General features: G+C 33.1%; 1 long non-coding RNA gene across 1 annotated transcript; it reads left to right on the top strand.

Moving 5' to 3' along the window:
• Nucleotides 1–9301: 9301 nt before the first annotated feature.
• Nucleotides 9302–12548, top strand: LOC18594828 (uncharacterized). The gene is made up of 4 exons (XR_001928728.2): nucleotides 9302–9440; nucleotides 9549–9648; nucleotides 9754–9987; nucleotides 12294–12548. It is a non-coding gene; the product is annotated as an uncharacterized LOC18594828 (long non-coding RNA).
• Nucleotides 12549–12766: the final 218 nt, after the last annotated feature.

Raw genomic sequence — 12766 nt, forward strand, 5'->3', positions numbered from 1 at the left:
TTTCTTGAAAATGTTTGAACCAAGTATTTGAAACCAATCTTTTTACCAAAGTCATTTAAATAATGCAAAGGTAAATAGATCATAAAATACACTCATTTTACATATTAAAGTACTTCAAAAGGTGTACCCACTCACCTTGATGTGAAGCAATTTTTTCTAAGCTTCAATTCACCAAACCTTGCTCATTTTATGATTTTGAGTTTTAACAATCACCTAGCACAATAAATCCTATGATAAACTTTATAGTTTCTAGCAAACCCATTTTTGAAACTAGTCGAGTAAACGAATATTTTTTTTAAAATTCTAACAAGCTTCAAAACTTCAAAACAAAATCATTTATTTAACCACCTCAAGTATCCTTTCCTCCATAACTTTTTTTAAGAGTAAAAACGCCCTAAAATGCTCAACTCAATGAAGGATTAATAAGTTGAAATTCAAATAAATATAAAGTAAGGTCATAACCATGGGTTGAAACATAAAAATGCTAAATCTCACCTTAGATTTAAGTTTCGAAGGTTGAATCCTTCCTAAATGGGATCTTGAAGGGTTGTACAAGAGTTTGGAGACTGTTAAATAGTGAATGGAGGATAAAATAATGAAAAATAAGAAGTAAGGCTTGAGTTAGGGCTTTTTATTTTTTCTTGCTAGACCCTAGGGGTCTATCCCTCGATCTATTTTTTCTTCCCAAGGATGTAGGGATCGACTCTTTAACCTTAAGGGGTCAATCTTTTTTATTTCCAATAGCTATTTTTAGGTTCTAACTTGTAAAGATTGAACCTTTAACAATCGAGGGTAGATTTTTTTGGTTTTAGAAGCTTTTTTAAGTATTTTATCTTGCAAGGGTCGGCCCTTTAAACTTTGGGGTCGATCCTTAACACTTCCAGTAGCTAATTTAAGCCAAAATACTTCTAGGGATCAACCCTCCTTGCTTAGGGATTGACTGTCATAGCCCAATTTTTGGACCATCACTGGTGCATGGGCCTAATGGGCACAGCCCATTAAGCCTAAGCAAGCCTCTTTATGTAGTCCTGTCCATCTTTTCATCCATCATTCCTAAGGTCACATTTCGTAATTCTCAACTATAAGTACTTTAATAATGTGCTATGACAATCAAATACTTGCATTTATAGTAACCTAAAATAATATCACCCATTGCCAACTCATAATGGCACCATCAATCAAAATATACATGTGTTGTTCATAACATGAATCTTAGTGATTTACATCACGTGTGTGTGTACACAAGCAAAAGACTCTTGACTACTAGCGGAGTGACCTTGGGTGAAGGTACAGCTACTAAATGCCATGATACCTAGCAAAAAGACGAATATACGTGCACACCTCAATCTAGATCCCAATTGCCTCCGAGTCTGAAAACATGAAGTTGAAAAAAGTGAGTATAAACCCAGTGAGTGAACATAGGAAGGGAACAAGCAAACAATAATGAAAGTATTAGAAAACATGATGCACTTATGTTAAAAAAACAATGCAATTTAGCTTAATTTCTTGTTAAAACCCCTCAGTTCAACCTTTAATTTTTTAACCCCTTAGTGTTGAAGGATCCTTGATTAATAATGAAATTGAAAATTGAGAACAACAGCAAATATCCAAGCAAAACAAGCAAGAGAAAGAGTTTCTCGCTTTGAAATTCAAGGCAGATGAAATTAAGGGGATTTTTTACTAAGACAAAAATCTATTCCTGCTGCAACGAAAATCAATTTGAACGTATTTAATAATTGTCAACATTCAACATTCAATACAATCACATTTTATTTCTTGAACCTCTCTATAACATATATAAACATGTATACAACTACTGACCCCCCCAGCTCATGCGCACTCCCACACCGTACACAGCAAGGTCATCATGTGCGCTCTCACACCGCACATTATAATATCATCATGTATACTCTCACACCACATCACCACCAGCATGTGCACTCCCACACCGCACACGCACGGTTACAATTGTCACACAATAGTACCATTCAATGCATAACATACACATCAACATAACACAGGAACACATGAGCTAATCACATTGCACATTTCACAACGTAAGAAAATTTCATCAAGGGCTTGTTCCCCAAGTATATTTTAAAGCAAAAACAAATAAAATTTTCAAATGATTCATTCAAACACATATGCATTTCCCAAAACATTTTAAACGCAAGTTTACCCACATGTCTTTGTTGATTCTTTAATCGACTCCAACTTCCACTAATGCTCCAAGTGGATATGTGGGGTCTTGTTGGAACCTATCGCATGCAATAGCATCACAACCAACTCAATTTACATGAATGTTATTCCAAAAGTTGTTTCCTAAATCAAACTTTACTAGTTATTCTTAACTAGTTTCCAATTACCATTTGACTAGTCATTTGTTTGCACTACTTTAGTCACACTAGAAATAAATAAATAACCTTCAATAATAAAACAACCCACAATTCTAATTATTGGCAATTCACCAACAACTTAAAAATCAAACGTAACTCGTTACTCACCTTGGTGAACTTGTAGTTGAATCCTTTAGTAAGGATTAAAGAGGGAAAATTCTTTTAAGGGTTTTCTCAAGCTAATTTAAAGAATTTTTCTCTCTAAAAATGTTCAGCTAGTGAAAAAAAGTGCAAAGGAAAACTTTTTGAGGGTTTTTAAGCTGAAAATGTAAAAGAGCACGAAAAATCTTATTAAAAAGTGTACAAAAGCATGAGAATTGGAGTTAATTTGAGAAACTTATGGAGGTTTCAAGGGTGGCCTCCATGGAAGATGGAAAGTTTAGAATGGAGAGAAGGTATGGGAAGAAGAAGAAAAAACTATTGGAAGTGAGGAGAAAGTTGTTGGAAAATTAGATATTTATTCCTAGAGTTGACTAAAGTTCCACCTATTTACAAAAATGCCATTGCATAGTTGACTTTGCCTTCTTCTTTCCTTTGGCTCAAACTTTTTACTCTTTTAACATTGAGAAAAGGTCCATAATATATTAGGGGTACTCGAGTTCATGAAAACTTAGAAATTCAGACTCGAGAGCTAAAATTACCATTTTACCCCTATTATGGAAATTATTTTTATTTTATTTATTTTATTGTTATATATTATTTATATACTTATTTTACTTATTTAGACCTTAATAATATTAGAAAGCCTATTTTTAGGAACTCACCAAGAAAAATGACAAAATTACCCTTAATCCATGTCTTCATTTCTACCTCAAGTTATGCATTTATGGAGGTCGAGGTTTCACATTGACCCTTCATGCCTTAACATGCAAAAAACTATTCTTTAAGTTTCCTCTCACTTACATTCTTTCAACCATCAATCATCCACAAATATAACACTATATTTTGAAGAAATTTATAACCAAATGACTGAGAAAACTCATCCAGTAATCAAATCAAAATATTGTTCATTAAATGCTCAAATTTTACCAAGTTTCACTTAATGTAAAATCAAGGTTTCAAAAAAATGTTTTCACTAATTAAATCTCATGATGGGTGGGACTACGGTTCACTATATAAAGGTCATTGTTGGTCAATTTAATACACGCAAGTGCACATGGCCGTACAAGTAATACAAAGGTAAGTTGAGTATCGTTTCCCACAAAGATTTATACCTATTCTTACTAGGTACTAAATGTATAATAAAATCTATCTAATCCAAGCACTCAATTTTGAATGGTTGATTAAACTAAAAATGCTCTTTAAAACTAGGTAAATAAAGAAGAATTGTAACACCCTAATTTTTTATGTAGACTAAGAATGATTTATGAAATATGTGGAGTTTTGAGGATTTTGATCATATGATATGTATGCCAAGTGTTTGAGAGTGTATATATTGACACTTAGGCAAATTTGAGGAAATATATGATAAATCCCATAGTTTGAGGTGTTGCTCTAAGTTTGATGCTGTGTTTATGAGATTATGTGTATGGGATTAATTTAAATGAATGATTTGAGGGGTAATATCAACTGAGAATAATATTAGAGTGTTAAACTTGGATTTTTTGAGTTTTTCAAAAGCTTAGAACTGCCTGCAGGGTTGAAAGTATTTATACAAAGCCTAATGTATTGATACATCCATGGCAGGATGAAAAACAAAGGCCCTAGGAAGAACATCTTATAGATACATTCTCAAATGTATCGATAGATTTGGCCAAAGATGGGCATGTATCGATACATTGTCCAAAATGCATTGATACATTTGAAGCAAAGAGCACCTAAGGGGAAATGTATCGATACATTTCCTACGTGTATTGATACATGTTGGGCAGAGGGCATTTTGCCTGAAATGTATCGACACATTCATTCAAAATTAGGGTAGATGTATTGATACATTGCCAAAATATATCGATACATCATAGAGGAAAGGTAAAAATAAAAAGGGATTTTAGGCCATTTCGTCCAACCTTTTCTCTCCCTTTGTCTCTTTAGAACCTAAGACCCTAAGGCCCTAAATAGATTTTTGAAGTGATTTGATGCTATTTAGAGCTAGGGAAACCATTATGGATGTAAGATTTAATGTTTTACCGATTATTTTCCAATTTAATTGGTTAAATGCTAAGAAATTTCATTTTCTCCAGATTTGGAAATTTTCCCCTTTAGTTTGGATTGACGAATTTAGGAGCTAAGACCCATGGAATTGGACTTATAAGGTATAGGTTTAGCTCATTAATGAAAGATTTGAGCTTAAATAGTTGGATTGCTAAGATTTGGTTAGTTATGCAAAAGCTAGAATTTTTCAAAAGTCAGGAATAAGTAACATTCCGATGTTCTGATGTGTTTGAAGGGGGAAACAGAGTTAAGCCAACTCATTGGCAAGCTAGATGATGATGGGAAGCTAAAGATTGAAGCTTGGCAGGGAGTGCCTCCAATTTGTTACTACGAGTGGCTTTAAATAAAATGCATGTAATGCATGACGCATGGTTGATGCATTGCCGTGGTATTAGAATGAAATATGTATGCCTAGATGAACGAACCTAGGGTAGAGAACAATATATGTGTATATGTATATATGCAAATTGTGTGTGATTGTGTATTGTGATGTGAGCCACATGGGTGGCCTATGTTGTGTGTGCTTAGACTAAGACATCTAAAGGTTATGATGGACCCTTAAGATTAGATTACTCTAGGTGAATGATATGTTAAGATGATTTGATTGAATGATGCCTTGGAGACTTTGAGGAACTTAGAACCCTAACAGAGCTTAAAATGATTGAAGCTCGACAAATGTGATTTGTGGTTTGATGAAGAAAGATGTGAACAACAAAGGCATGATAGCCTTGTTTGTGGATTTGTGTTTCCATCCGAGGGATGAATTCGGACGATGATCTGATTTGTGGTTGAATGGATTTTGTCCCTTAGTGACTATGTGTGTCCTTATAGGGATTGTGGTAAGCAGGGACCATGGCACTAATCTCGACTGCAGTGCTTTGATGTTATATGTTGAGATTACTTATTGTGATGCCAACATCAAGAGTTTATTTCGGTTGATGATCTGTTCTCTGCCAACTGCTCTAGCATTGTGCGTGATTTGTTCTCCGCCCGTTGCTTCGACACGTGGGTGATCTATTTCTCTACCGCAGCTTTGCCTTGAGTGTGATCTGATTCTTCATTGGTTGGCCATCGAGCTCTGATTATGTCCAAAGGAGGACCACTCGTTAATTTGATTTGTAAGTGATGTGAGATAGCCATGGAGAAGCTTAGATAAATGTAATATGATTTTGATGTGATACTCCGATGACTAGTGTATGCCATGGAAGACGATTTGAATAACTTTGATTTGCTTCGAGAGTAAACCTAATGATGTGTGATAATCTTTGGAGACATTGAGGATGATGATATGCTCTCACATTGGGATCTTATGGATAATGATATACACTATATTCAAAGACGTTTGCTGGAACATCTAGATGCACGGACAGTGCATATATTTCGTATGTGTTTAATATATATATATATATATATATATATATATATATGTATGATTTTGTTTATATGCACCACTCACTAAATATTATAGTACTCACATAGTTGTATACCATATGCAGATAAGTAGGCCATAGAGTTGTGTGGTAAAGGCTAACAATAGACCAATTTTGGCATCCAGTAGGTTCTTTGTTTTGGTCACTCCGCTGAGTTAGTTAAAGCCTTCCACTGTGGATAATGTGTGTAGGCACTGAATGCCATGTTATATTGTGTATTAAGGGTTAATATGTATGAACCTATTTGGATGGCCAACGTATGGCCTTATTACTATTTGCATGGAAATTAAGCTAAGGATATTGTATTGTATTCAAATTTATTATGAATATTTGGTGATTGAATCCCTTGGCCTATGTATGTTTGAATATGAACTCTGAGGCTTGCTCGGGTTCTAGTGGGCTTGCTTGTTAGGCTCGTGCGTCGATCATGGACCCCGGGTTTGGGTCGTGACAAGAATAGAATTTCATTAAGAGAGATATTAATCCTAAAGCCCAGGATTATGGGGTCTTTCAAAACTTCATTTGAAAGTAATCATTCTCTTTATCTTAGATTAATATAATACATGGCTACATAGAATTCATATTATTTACAAGTCTCTGTCGAGATCTTGCACACATACCTTTTCAAAACTAATTTCATATGTCTATGCAAATTAATTAGAAAATGTTCATTATGTTTGTGTTCTAATTTGGCTACCTAAGGTATTTAGGTATATGTCTATCCTAAATGCAAAACTATCACCTTGCTCCGAAATGAATTGAACATAGGCTATTTAAAGCAACGATCTATCATAAACTCCCTCTGTCAAGTTGCATTTAGAGACCTAAGACATTTAAACTAGTGATCAAGCAGTGAAAGCAATCAGTAGATAATTGAATAAACCATGTATAATCTATTAAAACTAAGCAAGGAAAAATCAAATATTCAAATTACATAATGAAATAACCTACAATCTTAGAAAACAAAATTCGTACATCATTGTTTCTACAGCAAACATAATTAATTCTAGAGAAAATATCATTTCTATAGGAAAAGAACAAAAAAGAATTGAAGAGTAAAGAAATATCAAAACCTCTTTCAATTCAAGATCCTCAATTCCTTCTATTTTTTCACATTTCTCTCATTGAAAACCCTTTCTTTTTCTTTCAAAAACTATCGTTGATTGCCTACCTGAACCTCTCTCTCTCAACTACTCAAAAAGACCAATTTATAGCCTCTAAAAACCCTAAATAACTCAATTCCTGATTGGCTAAATCCTCATAATCCTTGTTAGAACACCGCAGCCTTGCTCCACGAGCGTCATGGCATTGATGACTTAGGTATTTTTTTCCCTTCTTTTTCAACCAACGTCGTAGGACTTATCCTTGGGCACTGTGGCACTAAATTGTCTAGTTTTTGTATGGTTGCCATGCAGCTTCTCTTGGGCACTATGGCCTTGAGCTCTACAAGGCTATGGTGTTGTTCCTCCTTATGTTGCCTTGGTGCAAGCTATTGCAATGTTCCATCTTGTAACGTGATTTTCTCCTACCTCGAGGCTGATCTGGGTGGAATGGTAAAAACGAAAGTTGTAGTATACCTTTTAGCTTTCTTATGGTCTAAGAATCACATTGATTGAATCTCTATAGCTTGAGTTATGTCCAAATTACTACAACATGTTCAGTGAAAATCCGCACTTAGTCTCCATTGCATAATTTATCATCATTCAACTTTATGCACTTAAAAACCTACAAACACAAGGACTAAATTAGCATTGGCTTAAAATAGAACCTTCAATATGAAAATATACTAGCATTACATGAATTAGACTAAATTCATATACTTTAAACTAATCAATCAAAAACATGAAATTTGTCTAAAAACTACTTAAAACACAAGGACTTAGCTACATTAATATCCCAAAATGTGGCTAAATAACTCTATATAATAGAGTTATCAATAATGCTAAGTCTCTTCTCTTGTCTACAACAACATTAAGATCTCACTAATTAGAGTGTTATTAGAAAAAGATGAAGAAGTTTTTAATGCATTGAATTCGATCAGTTAATCTGGTCAGTATTATTTTTGTTGTCAACTCACATATGCAGAGTTAGGTATGTTTGTATATTCTAATTACTACTATGGTATATCTTGGATTAGTACAAATTTTTTATATATAAAAGTTTAACACATTTTTCATTAATCCACTTAGTCCCACATCATAGTATTGTTGCCTGTAGGTTGAATTTTTGTTGATATTAAATTAAGAGACCAATTGTTTTAAAAGCTTACTTAATAGGATTATTATATAAATTTAAATTTTAATGTTGTGAAATTTAAAAGTTTGCATTTCTTTGCACAGCAGTTCATATGTGAGCTTAGACTTACTGCTTTTATTTGGTTTATCTATTAATTCGTGTAATTTTTTTATTTCTTTTATTAATGTGGTATGTAAAATGATATATTTTTCATAATTGAAATTTTCAAAATCAGATTAGAAAATGATTGAAATTTGAACTATTTAGAGTTTTCACTTGTTTTCGTTCAAAATTTGATCTTGTTTTAGAATTTAAAAAGAAGGAAAATGCTGAAATTAAGTGAGTACATTGCCATACTACATATAAAAAATTACTTAGATATGCTCCTTAATTAGCACAATAAGATTAACAAATATAGGTTTCCTTCAAGTCAACATCTCCCACAAATATACTAGTAGTAAACAATTATCAATAGTTTATATCTATATATATATATAATCTTTGTAGTGTTAAAATTTTTTGGAGGCTAATACTTTGGACTCTTACTATATTTTCCATTGTTCTAAAAGATAAATTCTTTGTTCTCTTCGCATAGATCGTGTGAGTCTTTAAGCAATATCCTATATATAAGAAAAAGTCGAACGATTTTAAAGTTAATAATATTATTTTTTAAAAAAATTAAATTAATTAAAAAATAATAATTTTGCTTGTAAGTATCTCCCTAAAAATTTTTTGGAAGCTACTACTTTGGCCTTTTACTATCTTTTCCATCGTTCTAAAAAATAAATTTTTTGTTCTCTTCTCATAGATCACACGAGACATTAAGGAATATCGTATAGGTAAGAAAGAGTCGCACATTTTGTAAAGTTAATAATATTAATTTTTTTAAAATTTAAATAAATTAATAAAAAATCATTTATCTTGTAACTATCTCCCTTCAAACTTTTTGGAAGCTAGTAGTTTACCCTCTTATTATATTTTTCATTGTTCTAAAAATAAATTCTTTGTTGTCTTCTCAAGGATCGCGCGAGTCGTTAAGAACTATTCTATATGTAAGAAAGAGTTGCATGCTTTTTAAAGTGAAGACCACCAACACCCAAAAAAGCGAAAACATAGTGAAGACCTCAAGAAACCCTCTGCTTCTCTCACAATTTCTGCGGCCCTCTGTTAACACAAACATGAAGAAATGTTTTGAGACCGGCCAATCCTCCACCAACGAAACCTTAAGGTATAGTAAAATACAATTCTTTCTTTTGTGAAGTCCTTTATTCACGAACAAATGTTTTCTTCTTCTTCTACATGTGAATAAGACAAAACATTGACTTGACGACTGCAGTGTGAAGAGAAAAGGAAAGAAGCCCATTGCCCCAAGGAAGGAAAGTGAACTGAGAGATAACAAGCACAAGAAGCATACATGTTCTAAAGGGAGGTTTGAGGTTAGTTATGTAGCTAATTAACTTTTTTCTTTTTGCGGAATTGATTCCAGTTTTTTAATGCTTTTTTGCCTTTTCCCGCTTTACTGATGATACTTCCAAAACAAGAAAACGATGAAGAAGCAGCACAGTTTGGAATCAAAGATAGCAGATCTTAAGAGACAAATGAACCGCGAGGAGTTGCAGGAATACCAAGAAAAGCTGGGACGATTGGAGCAGAACCTTGCCGAGATTAGAACGCAATTCTCTCTGGCAAAAGAAATAAATGATGACAACCAGATTTTCTTGAACTCTATAATTGCTCTTTTGTTCCCTTGAGGAGCAGTGCGGAACTAACTCCAGGTGACTATAATTTCTTACTTGTAACTTTTAATGTGCTTGAACTTCATTTCTCTTTTAATTTCGTATGCTGAAATTATGCTTGTTTCGTTTCATTACTGGTTGAAATTATGCCACAGTGTGACGACATTTTCAAACAACTAATCATCGGAAATCCTTGGGAAAAAATTGGATAAGAAGTTTATGCTCACGGGTCTTACTCACTAATGATGTTACAATAAACTCCGCATCAATTAACAGCCCAGGTAAATAGAATCATAATCCAATAATAAATTAAGCATACAAGATCTAAGAATTTAATGAGATTCTGTCACTTCAACTTGCCAGATCCAAAGATGAGAGAAAAGATTCATTAGTTGTAAACAATTACAATCAACAAAGAAATCATCAACGCTCAACTCACAAAACAATCCCAAACCCAAACAAACATGACCATTCTCGCTGTGTTTCACTAAACACAATCACTCACAAAACCAAATTTAGACATCCATGAACACTCTCCCTTAGAGTCATGAGGTGTCTGCCCACCCTACCATGTAAACTTTACAACTTTCTTATATCTTTCTCTCATACCTCACTCTGTTGAGACTCTCCTCTATTTATAAACCTACAAATTTGTCCACCATGAATCACTTTCCTTTTAGATCTTTTGTCTAAGAAGTCTTCTTATCCATCAAGTAAACTTGTCTGCCAAATAAAGTTGATTACCAAGCAACATCTTCTAAACATAAAAGAAAAAATTTATCCCAACTAGTTGAGATTTGAGTCACAATTTCTACCAGATGATAAAGCTAAATGAGCGGCGAGATCAGAAAACATTAACTTGATGAAAATATAGGTGCATTTCACAAATTCTCAAAAGTTATGAGTATGGTGTTCGAGTCATACATGGGTGACAAGGGACGTCTATCACGTCCAATTTTATTTAACTTTTACGTGAACCCTTCTACCACACACTTCTATGTAATGGCTTTCATGCCAGCTATATATTTTATGACAAAATGTATTCGGTGACCTCCACAATTCAAAGTATGAAGACCGGTTAGAAATAGTTTCTTAGGAGGTCTTGGATCAACTACATGGCCAGTATTATAATCACCCTTTCAAAGATAGATGCTCGAGGAAAGAGCAAGCTCCCTTATCCTGTGGATTTTCTTGATGCACTTGTTCTACAACATTTTGTTGGGACTTCATCACTTATCACAAACTTTGGTAAAAATTGTTCTCACTTATCACACTTATCATGTCCTGTAGGGTACAATTTTGCCTTTTAACCATGTCATTTTTTTCAATACTACCAAGTATAGTGTGTTGGGGCACTATTCATCAACTTTCTAAGTATCTGGCAGAGTGATCCTTTTGTTATCCTATTATGTCATGTTGCCATAATATTCATCACCCTTATCAAACTTGACAATCTTAATGGTTTTTCCCAACTTTTTCTACACTTCATTCTTAAATATCTTGAATTTATCACGAGTTTCAAACTTTTCTTTTTTAATTAAGAATAGAAAACCTTAGTGGGAAAAATCATCAATAAATGTCACAAAATATCTACAATTCTAGATAAAATGGCTATAAGATCCACTTATGCAACTGTAAGTAAACTACAAGAAATTAGAACATCGATTGTATCATTGTCTCTTTGTCTTTGTTAACTTACCCTAAAATAATTAACATGAGATAAGGACAATGGCCAATACCTTTTGAATCAATCTTATATAAATAATTGGATTTTTTTCTTATTTCAAAAGCATAACTAGCAATGTCTAAGATTGAAACAAAAGTTAAATTCCATCTAAATAATGGTACATAGAAGTGTTTTCTAAACGAAGTATATGACTCGTGCTATTTTACCATTATTTGAATGGAAAAAGGAATTTTTTGTTAATATTTCAATTATTTCATTATTTTTTGTTGATGTGAAAAAAATAAAATAACAGACTATTTTAAATTACCAACTAGGATAATATTAATAAGTATCAATAATGATATTTAATTTGGCCTTTAATTCCACCAATCATGAATTAATCGTTTTTGGCTGAGTGATATTTTGATTGGGTTCCTGGTTGTGTTGATGCGTTTCTGGGTGTGTGGGGTGGGAATCTTTTGTTTTGGATATTTTGTTGTGAGGGAAGGGTTATTATGTTTCGTGTTTGTGCATATAATAATTCTTTAATTGTGTTTTGGTAGCATGCTTTCATTGTTTAGCTAATATATTGTAAAATTCATGAAGTTAATGTTTCTAAATGATTTATATGATATGTACTCACTATGTAGTAGCTCACTCATTTCTTTACATTCTACAGATGATTAAGTGCTAAGAGTTCCAAACTTGTGGGAAGGAGGAAATCAAACTTCGGGAGTTCTCCTTTTATCCAATTAGAGTATATTTAGTTATCGAACATCAGTATCGTGACATGATGACTGTTTTAAGACTTTATATGGAGTGTAAACAATGTTGCTTGTTTTTCATTTCATTTCATTTATTCGCTTGAAGACTTTAGATTGGTTTTCAAATTTGAATTTGGTTTAAATTAATTTATTGTGAGACTTTAAAGTAATGTGATTGTGTTATGCTTTGGGATCAAGGTGTAGGATAAATGGTATTAGAGCATGAGCCAGTAGAAAGTATGAGAGCCCAGTGCAACATGAGATAAGGTGTTGCATTGTACACATCATGGAAACCACCATTCAAGTTCCACATTTGCCTAGTATGATCCTGATATTTTGGGTGATGTATTAAAGTTCCGCATTTGCCTTCAAAATGAGAGACCGTGAC

Source organism: Theobroma cacao, chromosome 7 (assembly GCF_053813885.1).
Source record: "Theobroma cacao isolate CCN51 chromosome 7, ASM5381388v1, whole genome shotgun sequence".
Taxonomy (NCBI): Eukaryota; Viridiplantae; Streptophyta; class Magnoliopsida; order Malvales; family Malvaceae; genus Theobroma; species Theobroma cacao.